The sequence below is a fragment of the Schistocerca cancellata genome, chromosome 2 (assembly GCF_023864275.1).
Source record: "Schistocerca cancellata isolate TAMUIC-IGC-003103 chromosome 2, iqSchCanc2.1, whole genome shotgun sequence".
In the NCBI taxonomy this organism is placed as follows: domain Eukaryota; kingdom Metazoa; phylum Arthropoda; class Insecta; order Orthoptera; family Acrididae; genus Schistocerca; species Schistocerca cancellata.
In genome coordinates, this window is record NC_064627.1 from 929,022,563 (window position 1) to 929,034,930 (window position 12,368).

At 46.9% G+C, this 12,368-nt stretch overlaps 1 protein-coding gene across 1 annotated transcript in view; it reads left to right on the forward strand.

The window, feature by feature from the left end:
- Positions 1-4,492: 4,492 nt before the first annotated feature.
- Positions 4,493-12,368, forward strand: part of LOC126162884 (uncharacterized) — a 248,543-nt gene continuing 240,667 nt past the window's right edge. Inside the window, exon 1 of the mRNA XM_049919685.1 lies at positions 4,493-4,600. The gene's annotated coding sequence lies outside the window, so the exon portion shown is untranslated. The remainder of the gene's footprint in view (positions 4,601-12,368) is intronic.

Sequence of the window (12,368 nt, forward strand, 5' to 3'; positions counted from 1 at the left end):
TACATTAGTACAATGTGGCCTCTGACACGCACTGTATAGTGTCTTGTGAAGTATGTAGTCTAGACACATTAACAAGAAAATAATTTTCTTTGTATCTGTAGTTCTCTTAGTGGCTGTTACATCCTGTTAAACATCCCCTGAGCCTCTCGGCAAATTTTCACGTGACAAAGACTCTCTTTGTATTTTAGGTTCTTGTTACACTGTGAAACACTAGAGTTCTGTACTGTCTGCATTTATAAATTTCCCCCTATTGTTTTATATAATATCCAATGTTTGCAGATCACTTGTGCGTTCCTCAGATCATCCTGGTCTTGTTTTATTTTCCAGAATTATATACCTAGTCCGAGAGTCTCTTACTGAGTTCGTCGTTATCCATTAAGTACTCTAACTGATCAAAACTATCTGGACACCCAAATGTAGCCTAATTGACCGGTAGATGTCACGAGATACGGATCCACCGATATAAAAGGAGGCGGGAAATATTATTGTTGTCGGTAGGGAAACAGTATCAGCTTAATGGGTCGCTCAGACGAGTTAAGTGACTGTTGGTGGTATATGAAATCGAATCGCGAGGGAAATGCCGCAGCTAAACGTGGATCAGGCTGACCTCATAATGATGGACAGGGACCATCGATCTTTGCAGAGGGTCGTCGTAAAAAAAATCGCATGGAATCAGTGGAAGGAATCACTCCAAAGTGATGCTATTAGTCCAGCTAGCACAATGACTGTGGTCGAGCAGCTCCCCAGGAGCCATACATTTCCGTAACCAAGCGATGCTTGAGGTGATGTAAAGAGTGACGGCACCGGACAGTGCATGACTGGAAACAAGTGATGTGAACAGGTGAATCACGCTGCATCTTGTGACATTCCAACAGATCTGTTTGGACTAGATGAATGTCTGGAGAACGCTAACACTGCCGTAACATATAGTGCCACCAATGACATATAGAGGAGGTCATTTTACGGATGACTGTGCTATTCGGGCTTAGGGTGTGGTTCCCTTACTGTGCTTAAGAAAACACTAAATGCGAACGATTCAGACACATTTTACAACACTGTGCACTGTGTACAGTAGCAGAACATTTCGACTTCAATGATTGTGTCAATATGACAATGTGCCCTGTCATAAAGCAGCGTATGTGGGGCAATGATTTGTACACAATAACATTCCTGAAATGGATTGGCGTACCCGGAGTCCAGGTCTGAAAGCAATGTGTTGCAGGCCGTCAATGGTCGAACCCGGGACTCCAGATGACCGAGCTGAAGCTGGGACCCACCACGCTGTATTTCGTCAGGAGGCCGAGCAAGTGCAGTAGCGTCAGGGGCGGCAGTGCAGAGTGATACAGCAGTATTCGGAAGTATTTCTTTATTCAGCTAGTTTACAGAAGCGCAATGTCAGCGCGCCACCCGCGCACTGTTCCGCGAGTCCAGCCGGCTCGGCAACTTCTGGTACGCCAACGCTGCTGCTGTTGTCATCAAGGCCGCTCAGCTGGAAGCCAGCCGCGCTCTGCCCGGTCGCCACCTGCCGAGGCATTGCATCCTGCGCTGCGTAGCTGCCTGTCATTCCGGAGGTTGCTACAGTCCCTGGTCCTCACCGCCCTCCGCCTCGTTTGGCCTGCTCTGTCTGACTATGGGATGAAGGTGGATGTATCGGTCGCCCGTGGCCCTCGGCCGCCGATGCTCCCAGGACAGGCCCAGACTCGAACCCGCGCCCCCCTTGATGCCGTGCCGCAATTTGCTGCTAGTGGTGCTTGCCGGATGGCAACACCCACCGCCGTCTCTGGCGCTGCTGCAGCACTGCCGCGCCTCCTGCAGTGTACACCTTGCCCGAACCCCGGTACGCCAGGTGAGAAGCGAACGTTGCCCATCCTGGACCTGCTGCAGACTGCTGTCACTGCCCTCCTTCAGGCAAACCATGCAGTCTCTAAGTAACCGCTGTCGTTCCGTCCTGCCTAAGTGTTGCGTCCCCCGGAGGCAGAATACAGCCCGAGCAAGTACACAGAAACAAAGTACAGGTTTACACAGAATATTTACAACATCGCTGCCAGACTGGCCCCTACAAGCGTAGACCAGTACAGGTCTGTCCCGACTCTCGGCTGATCTGGCACACCACTCAAGCTAAAAGTTCCTCACTATTTATACTGCTTTTCCCCTCGCTTCTGACGTAGTGTCAGAGAGAGACAGAAACTATGGCAGGGGTAAATTGCCATACTTCAGCCGCTTACACATCGCCACTCCCAGCTCTGGCCTACTGCCTAGCCTCATACATTGCAATAACTTAAGGCAATGCTGCAGCTCCCTGCCTTTCTGTTGCTCCACTCCAAACAAATTGTACGTGCAATACACCATGGCAGCTCCACGCCATTTTTACTCTGCCTGGCCTACTGGCTGCCGACTATTACCACACACTGCCAGTGGCCCCAGACCTCATCGCCCAACAGCGCCTTTACTGAATTGTTGTCAAAATTCCCCTTTCCTACGACTAAGACTAATACTAGCGCACCAAATGGAACACCTTTGGGGTGAGTTAAAACGTCGACTTCACTGCAGACCCCAGTGTCCATCACTATCTTCGCTGGTTTCGGCTGTTGAGGAAGAATTGGTTGCCATTCCTCCATAGACATTCAAACATCTCATTGAAACTGACCCCAGAAGAGAGAGCTCAAGCCGTCATAAAGGTGAAGGGTTTCTTGATATTTTGGTCAGATAGCGTATATTTCTCGCCATTCAAATTGCACCACCAGGAAGGATATCAAATAACGAACTTTTACTTATTGTATGGATACAGTACACCACGAAGAATACGTGATTAAATCTGTAGACGATTTAGGAATATACAGAATGCAAAATTTTGTACACAGAACTGCCACCACCGATAGCAACAGTGGCTCTGTCCTGGCTAGGCATGGAGTCGTAATGAACATGAATGGCAGATATGAGTATTGTTGCCCCTCAGAGTAAAAATCTAGACAGACGTAAAAGAACTGTTTAATTTCTTCCCTGCCAACGCCAGAGGCAGAGCAGAATGGGTAAATGGCTAGGCAAAATGCCGGCGAGGGACAAACGCTGATGGAGCAGCAGTAAACATAGCAGCTACTGCGACACTCTGGATCCTCTGAGCACTCAAGCAAGGTATGTAGTAAGTTGACATCATGGTGAATGACAGATATAGATTTTAGTGTCATAGGATTGCAGAATCCAAAGATGTACACTATACCACATGTAATAAGAACTATTTTATTGCTCGGAAGCACACATATACAGTTACAAACATTTTTGATTCTCTGTGCACGTGTGTACTGATTCGCGCGGCCACAGTCTGGTGCAAAGAGCTTGCCAAAACGAAGATAGTACACGCGACTTAGTCGATAGACACCACATTAGCCCCCCCCCCCCCCCAATTAGAGTGTGGAGCACAAAATATAAATGTTGGGGCATACATTTAAAGGAAACAAGGAAACACCCAGGGGGGAGGGAGAGGACGTTTAAACCGAAACCATACCTTACATTACATTAGTAACTGAAGTCTTCGAGCCAGCGAGGGGGGCAGATGGTCCTGCCTGACAGGGTGAATCCTCGTACAGCAGTCGAGGGATCTGGGGAGTGGATGGTGGGTTGTGAGGGGCTGGGATAGCGGACCTGAATACCTGTTGTGGTATGTAGTACTTTTACTGCTGATGGGATCAGTACCAACAGGCAAAGGGACAGACTGGAGAAGATGAATGTGGGTTAAGTTGTCATTGGGGGAGCTGGCTCGTTCGTAGAAGATACACACATTATCCGGCTGCATAACAAAAAAACACTTTAGAGCTGCAAATAAAATCTGTGTTGACATTCACTACCACGTCGGCGTCACCAGTATGGGCTTTAGTGCTGTAGGATTGCCGAATACAATGATGCACACTGTACAACATGTAATAAGCACTATTTTATTACTCGGAAGCACACACATACAGTTATATACATTCTTGATTCTCTGTGCACGTGTGTACTGTTTCGCGCGGCCACACACGGATGCAAAGAGCTTGCCAAAACAAAGATATTACACGCGACTTGGTTGTCAGTCACCACAAAGATATTGTCATAATAGTGGCTGCACAGTGTCGCAAGAAAGCTCAGGTCGAACGCGACAATAACTATTCACTAGTAACATGGCGGAAAAGAGAGTCCGAAAGGTGAAGTTTCGACATCCTGAAGCGACCAAGAGCGAGGTTTTGGGAGCGCGTCTCCCTGGTTGTGGCAGCTGAGACTGCGAGACGCACGTGTGTCAGTGCGTACTGATGTAGCCAGTGCGCTTCTGCCCACTGCACTGCTGGCAGCTGCGAAGGGAGGCACCTGTGTACCTCTGATCAATAAATGTTTGTGTGTCCTGATAACAATGTCTCACTAGCACCTTCGAACGCCTTGAGGCGGAGCGGTTATACAATTGTTCGACAGCCTTTTGTGAAGCATGCTGCAAAAATAACGTCCACCTACCTCAGTATAGCGTTCGTTCACCACCCGTTACTCTGCGTTCTATAGTACTATGTAGACGATGTTAAAAGCAGCGTTGACGAAAACCATCGTCCATACTTACGACTGCAAAGTCCGTGTAACTCAGGTAACAAAATAAACCTGTAAATCTCTAGTACTAACGGGCAAAAATGGATGCTTCATTCCTTCATTGAAAATGTCCGCTTATCGATACTAATGTTTTTTATTGTCTTTTAGTTCTGGTGTCAACAGACCCACATTTACGTCGATAGCACATCCACTACTAGTTCATGCAGCTTATATCACACGCTAGACTGCCAGAAAAGTCCAACCCTAAATATTACGAGACTAATGTACTCAATACTCTGCTGCGAAATGAGTTTCACACTCGGTCCTTTTCAGTGGATTCTTCAAATGAAGATGCTCGCCAAAAATGTTCTGTAAATGCATACTGAACACGCCACGCAGAATTCATCACAAAGGCCGACAGTTTCACAAGCGGTTTTCTCTACAATAAACACTCAAAAATCTCCCAAACTTCACAAAACTGTCCGTAAATGCATCTGCTTGCACGGCGATATAAACCGAACGCGAAATAACAGTCACTTCTTCATTTTACAAATACCTTTTCGGACACGTTTAACATGACCTGCTCGTCCGGCAGCTAGTCCACGACTGACCGAATGCCGTTGCTTTCAGGGCATGTAACTCATCCCAATGCGCGAGGAAGACTTTACTCTCATTGGTTGGTTCAAATGGCTCTGAGAACTATGGGACTCAACTGCTGAGGTCATTAGTCCCCTAGAACTTAGAACTACTTAAACCTAACTAACCTAAGGACATCACACACATCCATGCCCGAGGCAGGAATCGAACCTGCGATCGCAGCGGTCGCGCGGTTCCAGACTGTAGCTCCAGAACCGCTCTGCCACCGGCGGCCGGCTCTCATTGGTTGATCAAAACGAACAGCCAATCAGATTAATCTTTCATGATCACATTCACGCTCAAACTGCTTTACTCCAATCAACATTCGCAGATGCAGCTACGTCATTTCTTGCTTCAAGTATTAGCAAAATGTTCCAACGAACCAAACGAAACGAAAACTAGGAGAAAACTATGCTTGAATTATACTTTAGCATTGATTATCCTCTTACTACCCTTCTGGCTGCCTTATTACAAAAGCAATCCCTCATAGACATACATCAACCGCCACTTAGGGGGATTAACAGTTTTTTCATGACACTTGCTAGTTATGTAAGGTGTAATACAATATAGAATTGAAATTTGACGTATGTCCCACATACACACTCACATTCACTCTCATTTACTCTCACGCTAACACAAAATATAAATATTAACTTTTATACTGTTATTTCCATTACAAATAAAAAATTATCGAAAGTTTAGAACTGAAAATCTTTGTAACATAAATCAGCACACTAAGAGTGCTACTACTACTTTCAAATAACAGAAGAAATATAAACTGTTATTATTACTATCTGAATTTATTTTTTAAGTGTTGGTTAAGTACTTTTTTAATACACTACTGGCCATTAAAATTGCTACACCACGAAGATGACGTGCTACAGACGCGAAATTTAACCGACAGGAAGAAGATACTGTGATATGCAAATGATTAGCTTTTCAGAGCATTCACACAAGGTTGGCGCCGGTGGCGACACCTACAAAGTGCTGACATGAGGAACGTTTACAACCGATTTCTCATACACAAACAGCAGTTGACCGGCGTTGCCTGGTGAAACGTTGCTGTGATGCCTCGTGTAAGGAGGAGAAATGCCTACCATCACGTTTCCGACTTTGATAAAGGTCGGATTTTAGACTATCGCGATTGCGGTTTATCGTATCGCGACACTGCTGCTCGCGTTGGTCGAGATCCAATGACTGTTAGCAGAATATGGAATCGGTGGGTTCAGGACGGTAATAAGGAACGCCGTGTTGGATCCCAACGGCCTCGTATCACTAACAGTGGAGATGACAGGCATCTTATCCGCATGGCTGTAACGGATCGTGCAGCCACGTCTCGATCCCTGGGTCAAAAGATGGGGGCGTTTGCAAGACAACAACCATCTGCACGAACAGTTCGACGACGTTTGGAGCAGCATGGGCTATCAGCTCGGAGACCATGGCTGCGGTTACCCTTGACGCTGCAGCACAGACAGGAGCGCCTGCGATGGTGTACTCAACGACGAACCTGGGTGCACGAATGGCTAAACGTCATTTTTTCGGATGAATTCAGGTTCTGTTTACAGCATCATGATGGTCGCATCCGTGTTTGGCGACATCGCGGTGAACGTACATTCGTCATCGCCATACTGGCGTATCACCCGGCGTGATGGTATGGGGTGCCATTGGTTACACGTCTCGGCCACCTCTTGTTCGCATTGATGGCACTTTGAACAGTGGACGCTAAATTTCAGATGTGTTACGACCTGTGGCTCTACCCTTCATTCGATCCCTATGAAACCCTAAATTTCAGCAGAATAATGCACGACCGCATGTTGCAGGTCCTGTACGGGCCTTTCTGTATACAGAAAATGTTCGACTGCTGCCCTGGCCAGCACATTCTCCAGATTTCTCACCAATTGAAAACGTCTGGTCAATGATGGCCGAGCAACTGGCTCGTAACAATACGCCAGCCACTACTCTTGATGAACTGTGGTATCGTTTTGAAGCTGCATGGGCAGCTGTACCTTTACACGCCATCCAAGCTCTGTTTGACTCAATGCCCAGGCGTATCAAGGCCGTTATTACGGCCAGAGGTGGTAGTTCTGGGCGCTGATTTCTCGGGATCTATGCACCCAAACTGCGTGAAAATATATTTACATGTCAGTTCTAGTATATCTGTCCAATGACTACCCGTTTATCATCTGCATTTCTTCTTGGTGTAGCAATTTTAAGGGCCAGTAGTGTAGGTTTTTTATATCTCTGAAACTATTATAGGTAGCGGTATCTAATTTCGACACAAAGCTCGTCTGACTAATAAAAGATCATGTACAAAATTTGGAATAAAACAGCTAATATTTAACGTAGTTATTTAGTTTCTTAGGTGAGATAAATAAACGATTTTAGTACCCGCCACAGAGGGAATTCTCACGGTCCGCTTTAGCATACGGCAGGCCACATGCCGGCCGCCACCGAACACCTCCTATGGGCTTCCAAAACAGCCGGCCATCACGTAACAAACTTACTGCAAAAATCTGCAGTCGTGTAATAGCCGCGACGCTACAGGCTGACAGATCCTTGCCACTGCATTCTGTATGGTGCTGTCCTGATAACTGTAGATGCCTCTGCCCAATCGCCCTATAGTATGTAATTCAATGCTGTTTCCACTCTGTACCGTAATTTATCAATCTTAGTGCCTGGGGAGTGACGGTGTGTCGCTTTCTCCACAAGTGATGAACAAATGTTCTGAAACTTGTCCTGGTCAAGTCAACAGTCGAACAACCCCTGTATTGAGATACGTCAGAAGAGTACGAGAATGTAGAGATTTGAGTTATCTTGTTGAAAAATGGTTCAAATGGCTCCAAGCGCTATGGGACTTAACATCTGAGGTCATCAGTCCCCTAGACTTAGAACTACTTAAAGCTAACTAACCTAAGGACATCACACACATCCTTGACCGAGGCAGGATTCGAACCTGCGACCGTAGCAGGAGCGCGGTTCCGGACTGAAGCGCCTAGAACCGCTTGCCACAGCGGCCGGCTATCTTCTTGAAAATTATCATCACAGACACCTCTAAGATAGAATAAGACGCTAGAAACGTATCTGCTGCTGTCAATATTACCAACTTTAGACTAGATTAGATTCAGTTTTCGTTCCATAGATCCAAAAAATGAGATGATTCTCGTGGGTGTGAAACATGTCAGAAAGTATAACATAAAAACATAAAACATTTGAATTTAATACTTAGTACCCAGATCATTTGTCAGGAGCTTGTCAGAATAGGTGAATACAATGTTGTAAACTGGAACAGCTAATATTTACAGAATTAACACACTGTCAGAATGAAATATTAATAAATTTATTACACACAAAATACCTAATCTTGACTGTTGTGACCAAGTGCTGTCAAAACTGAAATCTAACAGTTTTACTTAACCTGGCTTAACAGTCTCTGTTAAGATATACATCTGTAGATAGAACTAGAGGTTATAGGTTGTGTACACAGTGACTTCTTATACCATTAGGCCTTGTGCTGACTCATATGACGCTAACGAATGCACCGTGCAATTTTCGTTCTCCTCGGAACCCCCCCACACAGGGATACACCTCTCGTGATGCTGTACAAAGATCTGGGATTCGTGTAAATAGATTATATGGTGCTGCTCCGGCGTCCAGTGATATTGGGCGTTCTGCTGTCAGTATGCCTCTCTGCTGCTGTGTGAAGAGTCGCCCAGCCGACAGTCCGTGGAGTCCAGACATCGTCGCACTATCGATGTGGATACTTGTCTTACTGCATGCAAGTCCATCTTATGGCTGAAAGTAGTTGCATGGCTCCACAATCAGGCATAGTTGAGCGAACAATGTGTCGATGCTTGGCTTTGAATATGGCCTCCTGAACCTCTCGAATGCATATTCGCATTATGGCACAGCCATAGATATGATGATATCTAGCTTCCAGCACTTCGTAACTAGCTCTACGTCCTCTTGAGTATAGGCCGTCATCAGTATCTACACTCCTGGAAATTGAAATAAGAACACCGTGAATTCATTGTCCCAGGAAGGGGAAACTTTATTGACACATTCCTGGGGTCAGATACATCACATGATCACACTGACAGAACCACAGGCACATAGACACAGGCAACAGAGCATGCACAATGTCGGCACTAGTACAGTGTATATCCACCTTTCGCAGCAATGCAGGCTGCTATTCTCCCATGGAGACGATCGTAGAGATGCTGGATGTAGTCCTGTGGAACTGCTTGCCATGCCATTTCCACCTGGCGCCTCAGTTGGACCAGCGTTCGTGCTGGACGTGCAGACCGCGTGAGACGACGCTTCATCCAGTCCCAAACATGCTCAATGGGGGACAGATCCGGAGATCTTGCTGGCCAGGGTAGTTGACTTACACCTTCTAGAGCACGTTGGGTGGCACGGGATACATGAGGACGTGCATTGTCCTGTTGAAACAGCAAGTTCCCTTGCCGGTCTAGGAATGGTAGAACGATGGGTTCGATGACGGTTTGGATGTACCGTGCACTATTCAGTGTCCCCTCGACGATCACCAGTGGTGTACGGCCAGTGTAGGAGATCGCTCCCCACACCATGATGCCGGGTGTTGGCCCTGTGTGCCTCGGTCGTATGCAGTCCTGATTGTGGCGCTCACCTGCACGGCGCCAAATACGCATACGACCATCATTGGCACCAAGGCAGAAGCGACTCTCATCGCTGAAGACGACACGTCTCCATTCGTCCCTCCATTCACGCCTGTCGCGACACCACCGGAGGCGGGCTGCACGATGTTGCGGCGTGAGCGGAAGACGGCCTAACGGTGTGCGGGACCGTAGCCCAGCTTCATGGAGACGGTTGCGAATGGTCCTCGCCGATACCCCAGGAGCAACAGTGTCCCAAATTTGCTGGGAAGTGGCGGTGCGGTCCCCTACGGCACTGCGTAGGATCCTACGGTCTTGGCGTGCATCCGTGCGTCGCTGCGGTCCGGTCCCAGGTCGACGGGCACGTGCACCTTCCGCCGACCACTGGCGACAACATCGATGTACTGTGGAGACCTCACGCCCCACGTGTTGAGCAATTCGGCGGTACGTCCACCCGGCCTCCCGCATGCCCACTATACGCCCTCGCTCAAAGTCCGTCAACTGCACATACGGTTCACGTCCACGCTGTCGCGGCATGCTACCAGTGTTAAAGACTGCGATGGAGCTCCGTATGCCACGGCAAACTGGCTGACACTGACGGCGGCGGTGCACAAATGCTGCGCAGCTAGCGCCATTCGACGGCCAACACCGCGGTTCCTGGTGTGTCCGCTGTGCCGTGCGTGTGATCATTGCTTGTACAGCCCTCTCGCAGTGTCCGGAGCAAGTATGGTGGGTCTGACACACCGGTGTCAATGTGTTCTTTTTTCCATTTCCAGGAGTGTATGTGTGTCTCTTGGATCACTGCCACGTGTGCCTTTAATGGTCAAGTCCTCCAAAGTCAAGACTTCCCAAAATATCTAAGTGTAGCTCTTGACACAACTTTGTCATAGAAGAAACACATTGAAAACATCACAGCAAAGATGAGATCGTGCAATAACATCATACAGAGGCTTGACTGGTTCCTTATAGGCGCAAGAGCTACAAAGTACAATATGCTTCCTTAGGTCTCGTCTGTTTTGCTGCCGAATACTGTGCTCTAGTATGGCTTAACAGTTCATACGTGACAAAAATCGATGTTCAGCAAAACACGGCAACGACGACAATAACAGGTTGCAACTGATCTACCCCTTTTTACTAGTTACCAATTCTAAGTCACATTGCGCCACAAGGGCTTCGAAGACAGAACGCCCTTGAAAGATGGTTATTGTTAATGAAGTAAAGATCCATGCAGTGGACACCAAGTGAAAAAGCTACTCCTTACGTTTCTGATCTAGATTGCCATAAAAAATGCGAAGGAACTGTTAATCAGAACTCAGGGAGAAGTTGTAGTCTAATTCACAATCGATTTATTGATCTTAAACATGAGAAGACAATAAAATTATTAAAGAAACATCATACAAAAAATATTTATTTAACAAAAGCCTTACTAAAATGGGATTATGGTGGACAAAGCGATATGCTGGGGATTGACACACGACACTAACCAGAACACTACTCACTCTATCGCACTTCATACACGTGAATCCAGGTTATGGCATCAAACTACGCCACCACCAAGCATCTGTATTCTACCATACAAACAAAAACAAAAAAAAGGAAAGGAAAAATATGGTTCGAAAGAACAGGGTGCTGAGAGATAGACATTACAGCCCTACGTCGCAGCAGCGTCTACTTTACCATCCTACTGGTCAAGGCGGCTCACCACGTTGCGTTCGGCGACTGAAGTCATGGACGGCGGCAATCTGTTATTAAATGCGCGTTCCCAAAAAATGCAAGCACGCGGTCTCGCGTTCGGTTTATTTAGAACGCAGGTACTTCCCTAAGAGCCTCTGAAAGCCCGACGGATTCCAGTGTGCAGGTGGACCCGTTTGCTGGTCTGCCAGACCAATTTGACTCCGGGCCACGACTGTGTGTGTCGGAATACGTCAAATGTTTAGACAGCCGATTCAAGACAAATAAGTACATGCACACGTCACTCGTTGTTACAATGATGATATAAGCAGTACCTCAGAAGGTGACTGGCATAGGCTCTAAGTCGCACACTAGCATAGGACACAAGTCTCACCGTTTAGGTAGAGCCCTGCAGTTCTTTACTAGCGAAGCGCCAGTACCAGAGACTTGTACAAGAGTGCATTCTTTCTTTCTCCCCGTTTCCTTCTCAGCTCGGTTCAAAAAGAACATTTCTATTTTTTGACTTCCCCCAATTTCGCACAAGCCAGTCACGAGCTGGAGCCTGACATTCTAAGGTCAGAGAATGGTCTTTGCACTGCAAACCGATTTGACATTTCAGAGACTTTAAAGTTAATTGGCAGAAAACGTAAAAAAATTCAACTTTGTGGCCTCTTTCCCACACGTTTGCCATGTCGTTTGCTAACACAATATAGGGTGGAAGCATAGCCCTCCATAAACAGCTTGTTAACTCCCCTGTTGCGTCCATTTCAAAGTTTGCGGCCATAAATTCGCATTGACAAAACATGTTTTGAAACAGAGTCTGGACGTCTGGACGCCAGTTTCCCTGTCCCAAGGACATTTGCAGACCGTTTACATTTCTTTTGGCGG